The sequence below is a fragment of the Carassius carassius genome, chromosome 12 (genome assembly GCF_963082965.1).
Source record: "Carassius carassius chromosome 12, fCarCar2.1, whole genome shotgun sequence".
Lineage (NCBI taxonomy): Eukaryota > Metazoa > Chordata > Actinopteri > Cypriniformes > Cyprinidae > Carassius > Carassius carassius.
The window spans coordinates 8,933,899-8,951,179 of NC_081766.1; the positions used below are offsets into that span (position 1 = coordinate 8,933,899).

At 43.9% G+C, this 17,281-nt stretch overlaps 2 protein-coding genes and 1 long non-coding RNA gene across 3 annotated transcripts in view; 2 read left to right on the forward strand and 1 right to left on the reverse strand.

Moving 5' to 3' along the window:
• Positions 1–17,281, forward strand: part of LOC132155392 (complement C1q-like protein 2) — a 100,504-nt gene that overhangs the window by 25,610 nt on the left and 57,613 nt on the right. The window lies entirely within an intron of this gene.
• The window catches only part of LOC132154683 (SPRY domain-containing SOCS box protein 4-like), a 76,626-nt gene that overhangs the window by 14,960 nt on the left and 44,385 nt on the right, over positions 1–17,281 (forward strand). The window lies entirely within an intron of this gene.
• Positions 7,290–15,359, reverse strand: LOC132154151 (uncharacterized). The gene is made up of 3 exons (XR_009437087.1): positions 14,984–15,359; positions 8,415–8,506; positions 7,290–7,548 (listed from the first exon to the last, which is right to left on the reverse strand). It is a non-coding gene; the product is annotated as an uncharacterized LOC132154151 (long non-coding RNA).

Genomic DNA, 17,281 nt, shown 5'->3' on the forward strand with positions numbered 1-17,281 from the left:
TACTTCACTATGTGGGAAGATTTGCATAATGTCGCCCAGATGTTAACGGAAAGAAAGATGTACCTTTTATTCTCGTTGTAGTATTTTTGTTGCCGTCACCGCCATGTCGTATGAACACTGTGTGTTTCACTGTGGAAGCAAAACTACCTTGTTTGGCCTTCCAAAAGAGGACGATATCCGCTTTGTCATGCCTGGAGCTGATCCGTGCTGGTCGCTGAGGAAATACATCAACTTTGCACTGTGGATCACTGGATCGGCTTTCACTGTGGATGAAGCGGAGTTCAGCCCGGGGTCATCACATGTGGTTGCCGCTAGCCCAACGGACGCTCTTTCATATAATCCTCCGTCCGTGCCATTTTCAAGGCCTCCGCTCACTCAAGGCTGCTCACTCGTGTGACGCTGTTTTTGTTGAGAAAGCGAAAATACTTTTGTTTGGACTTCAAAAAGGGGACACGACCAGAAATCATGTTTTTACCGTGTTTTTCGGACTATAAGTCGCACCTAAGTATAAGTAATATTTTCTCTTGGTTCATGTCAAATTAATTTTAATAAATAAGTCGCACCTGACTATAAGTCGCAGGACCAGCCAAACTATGAAAAAAAGTGCGACTTATAGTCCGGAAATTACGGTATATCACATTTATAATGGGTTTTAGTATTTATGTCTTGTCGTTCTGGCTGGACAGGGCATCACAATATGTTAAGGGGCGTAACATTTCCATCACACGCTTGAGGTATTCAGCCAATCACAATGCACTGGATAGCTGGCCAATCAGAGCACACCTAGCTTTTTTCAGACCGATGAGCCTTGTAAAAATCAATGTGTTTCAGAAGGCTGGGCATAGAGGAGAAACTATAATGGACAGTATGTGGAAAATAATTTGTTTTTTTAACCTTAGACCTTATAAACACATTTCATTACACCAAATACACCAAATAATGTTCTTTTTAGCCGCATCATATGACCCCTTTAAAAAGAGTTGAAGACTTGAAAGAAAGTGATTGTTACATGTGGCCTCTTAAAAAGGTTGAGACTGTGGATCAAATACGGCTGTGGCTTTGTTTTATTAATTTATAATGGATGAAATGCAAGTGGGTGGAACTATGTAGGTAACAGATCAGAACTGAATACTTACTCCTCGAGTTTATTTATCTTGTGGCTAGAGTAATATTTGGAGGTAGTTTGGCCCTCCCATGTTTGTGGAGACCCTTAAATGTGTCCCTTTGTGCCATTTGAGCATTGTTGCTTTATAAAAGCCAGATGAGAGCAAATTGAGGTCATGTGTCCCTCATAATGGTATCGGGCGCCTTTTGATTATACAGACCTGGAGCAGCACAATAAATAATGCAAATGGCTCTGTGAATGTCCGACAATGACCACACACACACATTGGTAAGAGAGCAAGAGGAGAGGAAACTACATCTTCTGTATATGCATATACCATTGCAAACAAACGTGAGCTCTCTCTTATATGCGGACACACACTCCATACTTGTTGCCCTTGGAGATACTGTGGTAGGAAAGTGGATCCGCAGGCCCTCGTCTGCTGGCCAGGCAGGTAACAGGAGCCTGCGAGTCTCTGAATATTTCAGAGAAAGAGAGCGAGAGAGAAGTAGCAGCAGATAGAATTTGCAAATCAGCCATCCCGTCTGCTACTCTCTGTATGTCAGGGCCCAGGGTTGAATTACAAGGGCCCGACACCCACAACACATGCCAGCTATTTGGCTTAAACAGAACAAAGCATTTGAAGTAATAACGCTAAAAGAAAGGAGAGTGGAATAACACAAACACACACATTCAGCCAAATAGCCAGGTTCTGTTCTGTGGTCTGATAAGGCCTTGGCAATGCCTGACTTGAACAGAAGGTTTGTTTCCGTTTTTTTTATTGAATTAATGCTATTGCAAAGAGGGTACAGAGCTGCTCTGTTCCAAAACCTAGAGAGCTGTCTGCAGAGGTTTTGACACAAAACTTATTCCAAAATGAAGTCAACTTAAGCAGCCTTTTAAGAAAATACATTTAAAAATACAGTACTATAAAAAGCAATATTAGGAAATACTTTTACAATATAAAATAGCTGCTTTCTTTTTGAATATATTTTAAAATGTAATTTATTTCCATGATAGCAATGTTGACTTTTTTTCTTCAGCGTCACATGATCCTTCAGAAATCATTATGGTTTGTTTTCATTGTTAATGTTTAAAATAGTTGTGCTGTTTAAAATTTTTTCAGTAGAAAGTTCAAAAGAGAAACATTTATTTGAAATGTAAAAAATTAGTGCATCCTCGAGGTAAACCCCCACCCAATTGCTACTCAAAACTAATCCAGTTGAAATTACAAATACAATTTGTTTTGCTGGGATTCCCCTAGTAAAATTCACATGCCAGGGTTATTGGGGTTATTACCATAGACTGTATAAAAACATGGACGTAGTGTCCGTCATCCGTAGACTCCTGAAGAGTGTTTTTGAAGCTTAAAGTGTGCAGAGTGGGCCGTCGCCATCTTGGCAGCACGTCAACGCCATAGACAGTAAAAGAAATGGACACAGCAACCCCATTGGATTCAACGGAGAAAAGTGAAGTCAATTAGAAGCACGCACTTCCTGGGGGTCGAGCGTACTACGCAGACTCAAACTGAGCTTGTTGACGTAGAGGTCACATGAGCAACCTGTCTGACAATTGTAAGTCTTCTAATCGCTGTGCCAAGAGAAATATGAATTACCCACCGAATCTTGCAGACGTTGTTGAACAATTTTGTTCCGTTGCTTTCATGGACTCTCTATTGGCTTCTCTCTTGACTTTATGCCTCCATGTCCCCCCGATAGCCTCATAGATAGTAAAAGATTGCCTGCGAGTTTCTCCTCCTGTACATACGGTAATTTCTCTACTGTGCCACAGAGAGTCGCAGGTAATGATGCAATCGTTAGCCTATTTTTACAAAAACTGCTTCCACGGGGCCATAACTTAAGATGCAAGGTAATGGGGCCTTTTATAAATTTTTCGTGTTTTTTTTAGAAATAATTAATGCACAAATGGAGTCTATAAACACCTCAGATGTAAGTTATTCACTGTGAAAGTGACGCCAAAATTATTGGTAGTCAATGGAATGCAAACAGCAGATGGGGGTCTGCTTACCGATGGCGGCGCCCAGGGAAACTTCAATAAAATATGAAACCTGTCCCATACACAGCCCCCCCCCCCCAACCAACACCCCCCGGTCACCGAGCGACTATCTCGGACAATTGATAATGGGCAAAAAGGCGGGAGCTGGTTGCTGAAGCCACGCCCACCTAGCACGACGGCAGTGAAAGCAGCACTGATACCTTAATTATGCAGAACTTTAAGGCTTAATATAATTTAAACGGATGAGTTATAAAAAAAATTCACCCCCCTCACAGTTGTCATGAAGGGCAAAATTTGCTATATAGACCAAAATAATATTTTGCACCAGGCTGTAAACATGTTTTTTTCTGCTTTAAAGGTGGGCATTTTAAAATGGGGAGTCTATGGGATTGACTCACTTTTGCAGCCAGCCTCAAGCGGCCAGTCGATGAATTACAGTTTTAGTCACTTCCTTGTTGGATTCATGAGAGAGAGCGGGAGGTTGCCGCTTGGTTATTACCTATATTGAGTGGAAGCAGAAACACTCTGTTTTTCAGGCATGTCTCTTTAAATGCAAATGAATTGCTGCTCCCCGCCCCTTTTCCAGAATAGAGCAGCTGCCATTACAGCTCGGACCTGCTAAAAACATCTGTTTTGGTTCTGATTATCATGTTTATATCGGTGAAATCATGCGTTTTATACCTTAAGAGTTTAAACTTATGATATAAGGTTTTCTGAGTGTACGTTACACATCCGAAGCACATGGACAGAAAGTGGACATCACACCGCATGTGAGTATTAAATTAAGTTCTCATTCACACAGAAGTTTACGTTAAAAACGTGAGTTACGAAAAAACAGTAGTTTATGTCTGTGAAGGTCAACGGCTGAGAAATAAATTGCATGTTTATTTTAGATCTGTGTGGCAGTAGCAATATACTTATATAAGTAAATAAATGAATAAATCCACTGCTCTCTTGTCTCCTCTGAGGCTGGGACTCTAAATAGCGTTCTGTTCTCGTCTGTCCAGCCAAAGACAGAACAGTTAGCATGTTTCGCCTAATCTTTCACTATGGCATTAGAGCTGGTACACCATTGTATGGAGTGAGAATCATGCCAAAACCTCACACACACACAAAATGTGTTTTACTCACACCCAACGATTCACAAACAAACTCAGTGTGTTTTGCAAATACAAAACATCACTCACAAACTAATGCATTTTGTTCTGCAAATAAAAAACGTAGCTATCAAACAAATACAGTACGTTTTACATATACAAAGAAACGTATTTCTTCAATGACAAAAATATCCTCCAAGTACAAACTAAAATCTTTCAAGTACAAAAAAAAAATCCTTCAATTAAAAAAAAATCCTTCAAGTACAAAACAAAATTCTACAAGTACGAAAAACTGTCACGTGACTTTTGGCACTAATTTTTCGCCTTGCTGATCCACACACAAATGCCTTCAGATCCACACACATGCTAGTAAACGGTCATGTAATTTGTACTCCACAACAGCAGGTGGCGCTGTTAGCGACTTGCTTGGCGCCGCCACCGACATTGAAACAGAAGAGAAGAAGAAACGCTAGCGTGAGGGACATTTTGAACACGATGAGCGGCCAACCGGTGAACCAACCGGTCTGTTTTTCATGGCAAGGGTGTGTTTGGACCTCCAAATCAACCCTGGTCTTCTCCTGCTAGTGTCTCATAGAATATAGAGGCTTCATTCCATGTCAAATCAGTCAGAATACAGGAAAGTGGTTGCAGCAACATCTCAGATGAAGAGTTTTTCTATATTATATTTGGGTCCCAAAACCAAGGCCTGTAAAAATATTCATATTTTTGTCAGTCCTTGAGATTGTCATTTTTATAGCATCAAAAACACTATCAGAGAACCATGTTTGGGCATTAATATCTTAAAGTGTTATTCATAGCCTCACCAAACTTTGCAGGATATAAATACACACACACACAACTTTTTAATTCTGACTTTTTATAGAAATAGACTGTTTTTCCACAAATTTCTTTATAAATTTTACCAAAAATGCATCCCATTGACATTAATTTGAACATACATTGACAAAGGAAGTAATATTATTCAGTCTCAGAATTAATATTGTGTATTTCTGGAAACAAAATGTTATCAAATGTGGGCCGGGTCCTTGATGTAAAAATGTTTGAGAACCACTGCCCTACATAAACACTTTACATGTCTTTTCAGGGATTGTACCTACCACATTTGGACTGGGAGGACAGTGGCTTGCCTGATGAGCCACACCATGGTGTCACTGTTCCTGAGATGGGCGATGTACGGAGTGATGAACTAAGGGCAGCCATAAATCCCCTGGGACACTCCGAATCACATGGCTCAGACATCTACCTACTTACTGTGCAGTATGTCCAGCACTTACTAGGCTTACAGTAAAACATACTCAGCAAAGGACCTGATTCAATGCAATTGTAGCACAAATACAAAAAGAACACTTATTTACAGAACAGTGCCCCTGCTAATAACTGGTTTGTAAGAAATGTTACAGTTACACAAATAAATATTTCTGAATCAGTGAGGTGGTCTAATGTTTGATTTTTCTCTGTTTAATCAAATCAGACCAGCAGACATACCCCGTGTTAGGACTGCCAGCGGCAGCAGGAAGCATAGCTTTCCTTAAGCAGTGCTAGCAGCGGACTTTAAGACTTTCAGCTCTCTTAATGTCGTAATGAATGTTCAAACCAAACACATGTAGATTGTATTTTTTTTATTGTAGTGTGAATACAATCTTAAAGGTGCCATGTGCAAAAATTGAGGTAAAAATATCCAAAAAATGACCTACACGCATCAAAAGAATGAGAAGAAATAAGGGCGATGATGTCATTAAAAAAATGTCAAGTTATAGTGCTGCAGAGATATCAACCTTAATTAGCATTAGCATTAGTATTACTAGCCCCGGCCAGACAGGTGTTGTAATACCAGTTTTGGCCATGGGAGGCGGTATGCGGGCAACAGAACCACCAGCCAACCTGCAATACACAAATAACTCACACGGCTTGTGGGCGTAATCTAACCTGATGTCAATCATGTGGAAAGTACAGCCCACTACTTCATTTCAGTTCAGGGAAGAGAGCGGAAGGATGATTGAAGCCCTTGGCAAGAGACCACCACCCACTACAGGGAAACAACCGCGCTCGGAATCACAAATCAAATCCGATAAGAAAAGGAGCCGAACCAGAGTAAACATCGGCACTGCTTTCAATCGCTGGAGACAACTGATGGACCTGAAAGAAATGAGGTTCGACACCGAACTTGCAACATTTCTTTTGGATTGGTAAGTTAGATGCCGTTAGTATTTCGCTAGAAGTTTGTTTTATATGTTTGTGTATTTTTTTTTCGGGAAGTTATAACATAGAAATGTATCGAAGGCTGTTCGATAAACGTGCTAATGTTAGCAATGGCTAACCGTAGCTGCGTTTGATAATTAGCTAGTTATAACTTACCCATTTTTTTATATCATAACTAACCTGCTCTGTCTAGTCTGTTGGTCTCCGTGTCCTCTTTGCTTCGTGGTTTTTCTGTACGTGAGAAAATTAATGTGTGGCGTGAAAGCGTGTGAAAAGAGTCAATTGCGTGTGTCTCACGGTGAATGCTTGAGAGTTGGCAGCTCTGGTTACGTTGGTTGGCGCTAGCTTGGTCAACATCAGCTGTCTGATGTTGACCAATGATGTTGACAGAATGCTGTCTGTCAAATTAATTTAATTCAAATAATGTGTATATACAACTCAAAATGTAATATGAACAAAACGAATAGGAACATATTCACTGGTAAAGGTGAAGGGGAGTAGCTTGAAGATGTCATGTTTCAAAATCACTTGACATCACCCAACGTTCCTCTGGAGGCAAAACGTCCTCTTATAGCAGCGGTTCTCATTTCCAGTCCTCGCGCCCCACTGGTCTGCATATTTTGCATGTTTCTCTTTGTTAACACACCTGATTCAGATAATCAGCTCGTTAGAAATGAACTCCGTGCATGAACTGTGTTCCAATTGTTCATTGCTCGCTTGTTACTCTAGAGTAGACCAATTCACTTTATTGAGGCATACTGCCCCCATCTGGTATGGAATGTGGAGTATGACTTGATTTTTTTGCCAGACATGACAGATGGCACCTTTAAAACATCTGGGGGGTTGGAACAACCAAAAAAAAAAACAATATCTTTCTCTTTTTTTTTTTTACTATGGGGACCTGGTTTTCTCTTTCTTAACCAACTTGTGAAGCTCTGTGAGTGCATCTAAAATGCCTTTTGGTATGAGAACCTGGTTAGAGGCAGCACTAAAAAGAACAGCCTCCTGAAAACACACAAATTCACGGTAATCCAGGTCAAGGGGTTGCTGACAGACAACATGCTGGAGCCGTGTGTTGATTCTCTCTAACATTGTCTGTGCAAGCAGTTCCTAGAGAGAAGGGAAAAGAGGAAAAATGTATGAGGTCAAAAATACTGGTGTAACTGAACAGGACCAGTAAAATGACCAAAAACTACACTTTGCTTTATTCTTAATATCTTCATGACCATTAGTGATAGAGACCTCAAATATTGACACACGATTAATACAAGATTGCGCTTAAAGAAAATGTAATGATTGATATCTTACGGATGCAGAAAATGAGTTTATAATACCCTCAGTATCAGGGGTTTAGCCATTTACCCAAATCAAGGGCCTTGTAGAATCTCAATAAGCATGCAGTACAAACTTTGGTTCAGTTATACTAAGAACATGTTTGTCTTACATCCTGGAAAGTTTGGTGAGGCTATGAATAACACTTTAAGATATTAATGCTCAAACATGGTTCTCCGATAGTGTTTTTGATGCTATAAAAATGACAATCTCAAGGACTGACAAAAATATGAATATTTTTACAGGCCTTGGTTTTGGGACCCAAATATAATATAGAAAAACTCTTCATCTGAGATGTTGCTGCAACCACTTTCCTGGATTCTGACTGATTTGACATGGAATGGAGCCTCTATATTCTATGAGACACTAGCAGGAGAAGACCAGGGTTGATTTGGAGGTCCAAACACACCCTTGCCATGAAAAACAGACCGGTTGATATGGACGCGGAACGGACTATTTTCTTTAGCGGAAGCAATGCAATCGTTTTTAAAATCAATAAACTCATTTTTAAATCAATATTTTGTCAAATTATTTATTTTGTAGGTAGCAATGTAATAAGTGGGATCATGTATAGCGAGGCGGTTGTTATAGCGAATAAAAACCCCTTCAGGCTGATTTTTCACCAGCAATGACTGGAAACTCACCTGTTGGCCGCTCATCGTGTTCAAAACGTCCCTCACGCTAGCGTTTCTTCTTCTCTTCTGTTTCCATGTCGGTGGCGGCGCCAAGCAAGTCGCTAACAGCGCTAGGGGTGCACGATTTTGAGAAAAAACCTAATTGCGGTTTTTCTGACAAATATTGCGATTGCGATGCGATTAGAACCGCAGCATCTCGTTCCCTATTCAGGGAACCAATGTTACATACGTAACCGAGATGTTCCCTTTCATAGGTCACTTCGATGCTGCGGTGACGTCACCACGTATGGGAACGCTATACCATCACGCCTGACGTACCTGATAGCTTGGATCCAAGGAAGCATCTGGTCAAGCGGAGAGAAACCGGGAGCCAGGAGCCATCCTCACATCCAGACTGTAAGACCTGATAAAAGTGCTCGGTGAGGACCAGCCTGCCGCAGCACAGATATCATCCATAGAAGATCCACTGAGAAAGGCTTGAGAAGAAGCCACTGCTCTCGTGGAATGACCTTTTACTCCTAAGGGCGAAGCGAGCCCGCGCGCCTCATAGGCCAAGGAAATAGCCTGCACCAGCCAATGGGACATGCGCTGTTTCGTAACTGCATGGCCTTATTCTTATGTCCAAAACAGACAAACAGCTGGTCAGACTCACGCCATGGGGCAGTACGATCCACATAAGTCTTTAACGCTCTCACAGGGCAAAGACTTAGATCCCCAGACTCCGCCGCAGCAGGAGAAAAAGCCTCCAGGACCACCTGCTGAAAGCGAAAGGGATAGATGCGACCTAGGGACATAATTAGGCCTTGGTCGCAACAACACTTCCACAGAGTCTGTGCTATAAAAGTCAGGATTTATCCGGAACAATTCCAAGGGCTCAAACAGATGCCCTGATAAACCATGCAACACAATGGAAAAACCCATGAAGGGACCCGCACGGGGCGGAAAGGCCTCAGCCGGCCCGCACCCTGTATGAACGAGAAACAGTGGATGACGGCCCACTGAGGCACCATTTATATATTCGTGGTAAGCTGAATGGCTGCCACGTAAACCTTAGGGTAGCTGGTGTCACTCCATCCGAAAAACGTTCCTGAAGGAACTCCAGTACTGACGCCACTGGGCAGTAAACTGGATCCATATTATGAGTTTCACACCAGGCCGTAAACAGTCTCCACTTGAAAGCATATAAGCGTCTCGTAGAAGCTGCTCTAGAATTCAGTATAGTCTCGGTAGTTTCAGCAGAAAGACCGGGACATATGAACTCACTCCGCTCAGAGGCCACGCCCACAGATTCCATAGATCTGGCCTCGGGTGCCAAATCAGTCCCTGTGCTTGTGATAATAAATCCTGTCTGAGGGGAATCTCCCATGGAGAGCCCGCTAACAGATTGATCAGATCCACAAACCACGGCTGTGTGTGTGCCACCGCGGAGCCACCAGCAGCAGCTGTTCCACCGATCAGCAGATTCGAGAAATACTGGAGAGCCAGAAAAACAGCCAGTAATTTCAACCTGTTTATGTGCCAACTCCCTTGACAAACAGCTCCCCAGTCGGTCAAAGACGCATCCGTCGTGACAGTCTCTCGGGAAGCGCAAATCCCCAGCCGGACTCCAGTCAGGAGAATTCAGTCAGGAGAATTCGGTTGACATACATATTTTTAGCGACATCACACATCGCCGTGTCACCGGAATCGTCCGATGCGGAGACAACGGGGTGAAACATTCCATACGTAAGCCCAGGCTGTTAAATGATTCAGCACAAGATCCCCATGAGAGTGTGCTTGAGTCTGCGATTGCGCTAAACACCAGCTAATCGCCTAAAATAGTTCAAACACGAACGCCCTGGGGCCGCAACGGGGCCAGAGATCCATCCATGCACTTTGAGAAATACTGATACGCTTTGCTCTCTAAAGCGAATCTGAGGAACTTCCTGAGTGCAAGATTCAGATGGTGTAAATCCAGAATGGGTCGTAATCCGTCAGTGGTTTTTTTTTTTTTTTTTTACCACAAAATGACGGCTGTAAAAAACCCCCCGCCTCCATCTGAGAGGGGTGTACTTCCTCTATAGCCCCTTTGCTCAGCAGAGTTGACATCTCCTGTCGCAGCACCGCTATTTCCATCGGCTTCGCCACCGTGGAAAGAATTCTGCGGAAAGGAGGCGGGCCTTATTGAAACTGAATGGTGTATCCATGACAAATCGTGCGTAACACCCATAGAGAAATGTCGGGCAAGCGTTCACACACGGCCGAGACCATACTAGCGGTGTCAAAATTTCCGCTTCCTGCAACGCTGTCATACATGTTAAAATATCCGGGCACGAAAAGCTCGTGGCGTTCATGCACAGGGGAAGTGTATGTATAAGAGCCGTTGCGTCTCGTTGTGTATAATCCTGAAACGTGTCCACGGCAGGAATTAGGCCAACAGATTGAACATCGGGCTTTGCCGCTAGCGAAAAACGGCGGCTGTGCGAGCCGTCATAAATGGGTCGTCTGTGCAGGACCCTTGAATCACCCCTCGAATTCTGAAAGCTGGATTGCGCAGAGTGTCTGAGGGAACGTTTGGCATTACAGCTCAATCCAATGCTGCTTGAAGCACCGTTTGCTGCGAGGCAAACAATGTAGAATGTGGGGACTGCAGTGAGAGGGTTAGATGTGCATAGCAATCCAACAGCACTCTCTGGTGGAGGGCACAGTCCCTGGCAAGCATTAAGGAAAACGCATGCGTCAAACTCGCTGCGTTTCGTTGTGTATAATCCTGAAGCGTATCCACGGCAGGATTTAATCCAACAAGATAAACATTGGGCCACGTTGCTAGCGAGAACGCGGCAGCTGTGTGAGCCGTCATACACTGGCCATCTTTGCCAGCCTCCGCGCTGTCCCTCAAACTCTGAAGGCTGGATTGTGCAGAGTGTCTGAGGGGGTGCGCGAATGAGAGCTCAGTTCAATGACGCTTGAGGTGCCTTTGCTGCGAGACAGTCAATGTTAGAGAACATGAAGGAAAACGCATGCATCAAACTCGCTGCGTTTCGTTGTGTATAATCCTGAAGCGTATCCACGGCAGGATTTAATCCAACAAGATAAACATTGGGCCAAGCTGCTAGCGAGAACGCGGCAGCTGTGTGAGCCGTCATACACTGGCCATCTTTGCCAGCCTCCGCGCCGTCCCTCAAACTCTGAAGGCTGGATTGTGCAGAGTGTCTGAGGGGGCGCGCGAATGAGAGCTCAGTTCAATGACGCTCGAGGTGCCTTTGCTGCGAGACAGTCAATGTTAGAGAACATGAAGGAAAACGCATGCATCAAACTCGCTGCGTTTCGTTGTGTATAATCCTGAAGCGTATCCACGGCAGGATTTAATCCAACAAGATAAACATTGGGCCACGCTGCTAGCGAGAACGCGGCAGCTGTGCGAGCCGTCATACACTGGCCATCTTTGCCAGCCTCCGCGCCGTCCCTCAAACTCTGAAGACTGGATTGTGCAGAGTGTCTGAGGGGGCGCGCGAATGATAGCTCAGTTAAATTACGCTCGAGGAGCCTTTGCTGCGAGACAGTCAAATGTTAGAGTGTGGAAACTGCAGTGAGAGGCTTAGATGTACATTAGCAGTCCAACAGCGTTCTCTGGAGGCGGGCACAGTCCTAAGCAAACATGAAGGAAAAACGCATGCGTCACATTCGCTGCGTTTCGTTGTGTATAATCCTGAAGCGTATCCACGGCAGGATTTAATCCAACAAGATAAACATCGGGCCACGCCGCTAGCGAGAACGCGGCGGCTGTGTGAACCGTCATACACTGGCCATCTTTGCCAGCCTCCGTGCCGTCCCTCAAACTCTGAAGGCTGGATTGTGCAGAGTGTCTGAGGGGGCGCGCGAATGATAGCTCAGTTCAATGACGCTCGAGGTGCCCTTGCTGCGAGACAGTCAAAGTTAGAGTATGGGGACTGCAGTGAGAGGGTAGATGTGCATTAGCAGTCTAACAGCACTCTCAGTGAAGGGCATAGTCCCTGGCATATTAACATGAAGAAAAGCGTGTGCGTCAAACTCGCTGCGTTTCGTTGTGTATAATCCTGAAGCGTATCCACGGCAGGATTTAATCCAACAAGATAAACATTGGGCCACGTTGCTAGCGAGAACGCGGCAGCTGTGTGAGCCGTCATACACTGGCCATCTTTGCCAGCCTCCGCGCTGTCCCTCAAACTCTGAAGGCTGGATTGTGCAGAGTGTCTGAGGGGGCGCGCGAATGAGAGCTCAGTTCAATGACGCTCGAGGTGCCTTTGCTGCGAGACAGTCAATGTTAGAGAACATGAAGGAAAACACATGCATCAAACTCGCTGCGTTTCGTTGTGTATAATCCTGAAGCGTATCCACGGCAGGATTTAATCCAACAAGATAAACATTGGGCCACGCTGCTAGCGAGAACGCGGCAGCTGTGTGAGCCGTCATACACTGGCCATCTTTGCCAGCCTCCGCGCCGTCCCTCAAACTCTGAAGGCTGGATTGTGCAGAGTGTCTGAGGGGGCGCGCGAATGAGAGCTCAGTTCAATGATGCTCGAGGTGCCTTTGCTGCGAGACAGTCAATGTTAGAGAACATGAAGGAAAACGCATGCATCAAACTCGCTGCGTTTCGTTGTGTATAATCCTGAAGCGTATCCACGGCAGGATTTAATCCAACAAGATAAACATTGGGCCACGCTGCTAGCGAGAACGCGGCAGCTGTGCGAGCCGTCATACACTGGCCATCTTTGCCAGCCTCCGCGCCGTCCCTCAAACTCTGAAGACTGGATTGTGCAGAGTGTCTGAGGGGGCGCGCGAATGATAGCTCAGTTAAATGATGCTCGAGGAGCCTTTGCTGCGAGACAGTCAAATGTTAGAGTGTGGAAACTGCAGTGAGAGGCTTAGATGTACATTAGCAGTCCAACAGCGCTCTCTGGAGGCGGGCACAGTCCTAAGCAAACATGAAGGAAAAACGCATGCGTCACATTCGCTGCGTTTCGTTGTGTATAATCCTGAAGCGTATCCACGGCAGGATTTAATCCAACAAGATAAACATCGGGCCACGCCGCTAGCGAGAACGCGGCGGCTGTGTGAACCGTCATACACTGGCCATCTTTGCCAGCCTCCGTGCCGTCCCTCAAACTCTGAAGGCTGGCTTGTGCAGAGTGTCTGAGGGGGCGCGCGAATGAAAGCTCAGTTCAATGACGCTCGAGGTGCCCTTGCTGCGAGACAGTCAAAGTTAGAGTATGGGGACTGCAGTGAGAGGGTAGATGTGCATTAGCAGTCTAACAGCACTCTCAGTGAAGGGCATAGTCCCTGGCATATTAACATGAAGAAAAGCGTGTGCGTCAAACTCGCTGCGTTTCGTTGTATATAATCCTGAAGCGTATCCACGGCAGGATTCAATCCAACAAGATAACATCGGGCCAAGCCGCTAGCGAAAACGCGGCGGCTGTGTGAGCCGTAATCCACCATTTGAAGAGCAAAACTGTTGATTAACGCGCTCGAGTGGGGGAGAGCGAGCACATGGAACTCCAGTGCATCACTGTATTCATAGTCAAGCCGCACATATCGCCCCTAACCAACACCTCGTGCGGGGCCTCGGCGACCGCAGAAGCGAAACGGTGGGGGTTAGACGCGAGGCGACTTAAGAAATACACTCCAGAGCGCGGATACTTCCTAATGGCGTTAGTGCACAGGGGAAGTGTATGCATATTTTACTGTAGCCATAGGCTATCAAGGAGAGAACCTGTAGAGAGGCTGCAACGAACCTCCCATAAGTGCCTCCTCGTGATAACCCATCATACGACTCCTACCTTTCGTTGACTCATCGCGTCCGCGGAGAGGAGTATACTGCTCGTAGATGATCGCTGAGAACGCGAGATAATAGGGCACAGAAGATTCGCTTCGTACTGAAGGAATGAAATCTGAGGTAAATGGCGCGCGGCACCAGGTATATATATGCTTACGCATGCTGGGCGGTGCCACGCGCTATTTGGCCAATAAGATTGGCGGGATGGTATAGGGCTTCAGACATTCGTCACACCGAAGGTGTTCCCATACGTGGTGACGTCACCGCAGCATCGAAGTGACCTATGAAAGGGAACCGGATCTGGATCTGGCCACGGCACGTCGACATATTTTACATTTAGCACTCTTTTGCTCCACGTCGTTCTTCGCGAATCCAAAATAAGTCCAAACAGCTGAAGTACCACCCTTCTTGTTAACCAAGTGCTCCCCCGCTTCCTCTCCCGTCACCGAAGAAGTGCCTTTGGCCATTTCTGCGCAGTTACACAAGCTTTTTCTGGCACAATTCGAGGTAAACGTTGTGTGTTAGCTGCTTTTCTGCTGACAGAAAGCCGATGCACTGCATACAACCTTGTTTTTCCATTGCCATTTCTAATTGGCCAGCAAGGCAGGAACGCGAGATTCGACCATTTTGATTGGCTAATAGGTTTGTCACTCAAATGTCAGAGGCGGGGGAAAAAACCTCAGACTCCTGAGGTTAGGTTATTGCGGGAGTTAAAACCTCAATATCGATGCAATAAAGGTTAATCGTGCAGCCCTAAACAGCGCCACCTGCTGTTGTGGAGTACGAATTACATGACCGTTTACTAGCATGTGTGTGGATCTGAAGGCATTTGCGTGTGGATCAGCAAGGCGAAAAATTAGTGCCAAAAGTCACGTGACAGTTTTTCGTACTTGTAGAATTTTGTTTTGTACTTGAAGGATTTTTTTTTAATTGAAGGATTTTTTTTGTACTTGAAAGATTTTAGTTTGTACTTGGAGGATATTTTTGTCATTGAAGAAATACGTTTCTTTGTATATGTAAAACGTACTGTATTTGTTTGATAGCTACGTTTTTTATTTGCAGAACAAAATGCATTAGTTTGTGAGTGATGTTTTGTATTTGCAAACCACACTGAGTTTGTTTGTGAATCGTTGGGGGTGAGTAAAACACATTTTGTGTGTGTGTGTGTGAGGTTTTGGCATGATTCTCACTCGATACCATTGCCACTTGTGAAATCAAAATGACCGCAGCCTGGGTGTAAATTTACAGTTCAAGGGGCATGAATATTATAATAATATCCCTGTGCCGTGTCACCAAGAGAGCAATATCAGACGTACTTATTTTTGCAGATGCTTGCAGAAAAAGGATTACTAAAACAAAGTTAATCTTTTTCATGTTTCCTTGATTGGTAGATTCACCGGGGACCTGATTATAGCACTTAAAAACTGGAAAAGTGTAGATTTTTTCATGAAATCTCACCTTTAAATAAAATAAGTCATGTGATTGCATCAGGTTATTTGACTCAGTTCACACACACACAAAAGCTAAGAAAAAACACTGGGTTGATTGGCTAATAGCACCTCCCAGAAGGGACATTCACACTCCAGACATCTGCCACCAATCCCTAGAAAACATGAACTTTGAAAAAAATGTTTGCATGTTCTGCATGCTCTAATATGTCTATAAAGTATTTTATTATGTTTATAAATAAAAGACCCACAATGAATGGCCTAGTTACTACTACTTCCATTTCTATTTGTAATTTACAGCAGTTTCCCTGAAAGAGATGTTTTTGTTTTCTTGAATATATGATATGTGCTGCTTTATTTACAAATTGTTTTTATGATTATCGCTTTATTCGCATAAATTAAATATGCAGCTTGGATGGAAACGGCTATTGTCACTGTATACCATGCTCATCCATTCTGTTTGAGTGCATTTAGGGCTTTAAGATTTATCCTCATTAACCCAAATGTGTGTTTGTTGGGGTATTAGGGCCAGTGGAGGTGGCAATAGGACAGGGTGGATCCTCTTATTGTGGGTGGTTTTAGGGTCAAACACAGATCAACAGCTGCTATGGGGATCACAGTGGCCAGTGTTTGAGGTCATCGGGGGAAAAGAGATGTACTAGAGGCCATTATACTGATTAAACCCTGACCTCTTAGCCCTCCCCTGACCTTACAAACAGTCATGGAGATAGAGACCCCCACTGACACTGTTGTGGGCTGCAATAAGAGAACAAGGACATAATGACACACAAAGACACTTAGATTAGACAGGGCATGACCTCAAATAAAAGGGCATGGAGGAAATGCTGTAAACTCTAATGTTGCGTCCCAATGTGCCTCTAATGTTGTGTTCCAAAAAAAAAGATTTTTTTTTTACCTGTTTAAATGTTGTTTATTAATTAATCACCTTCATCTAAACCTCTCTACTGAACCGTCGGTCGTGGACATCTGCCATGTTTTTAGTTTTTTTGTTCATGTTTGTTGTTCTGAACCAAATCCTTCACCAAAGCGCAATGGATTGTGGGCAAGATTAGCCATTAGAGTGTGCATGGATCCACAATTCAAAAATCTTTCTGAAACCGTAGACCATGCGGGAATTTTCAGGATACTCTTTTCAGCATACTATGCTTTGTGACGCACTTATTCTAATTTCACATACTATTTAGGATGGGTATGAATGATGGATAGTATGCAGGGTAAGAGCCTCTACACAGAAGGATGTGACTTTTGAATCCTCACAGTGAATCAAATCTTCTAATCACAAAGAAGGTTTTACACATTTATTCAGTGACTCTTTTTGCACACAGTTCACTCAGCTAATTTATTAAAAATATGTCTGTGGCTCAAACAAGTCGTTTAATGTTACAAATGTGTATCTTTAAATTTAACTTAAAAATAAACTTTAAAATGTGTTTCAGTTATGTCCTTACAATTTTGGGGAAACTGTGATGAATTGTTTTAATTAGAAATAAAAAGCATTTATTTGAAATAGAAATATAAAAGCATAAATCAACCCTGTATGCCAGGGGTGTCAACCTCAATTCCTGGAGGGCTGGAACCCTGCAGAGTTTATATTTAACCCTGATTAAACACAC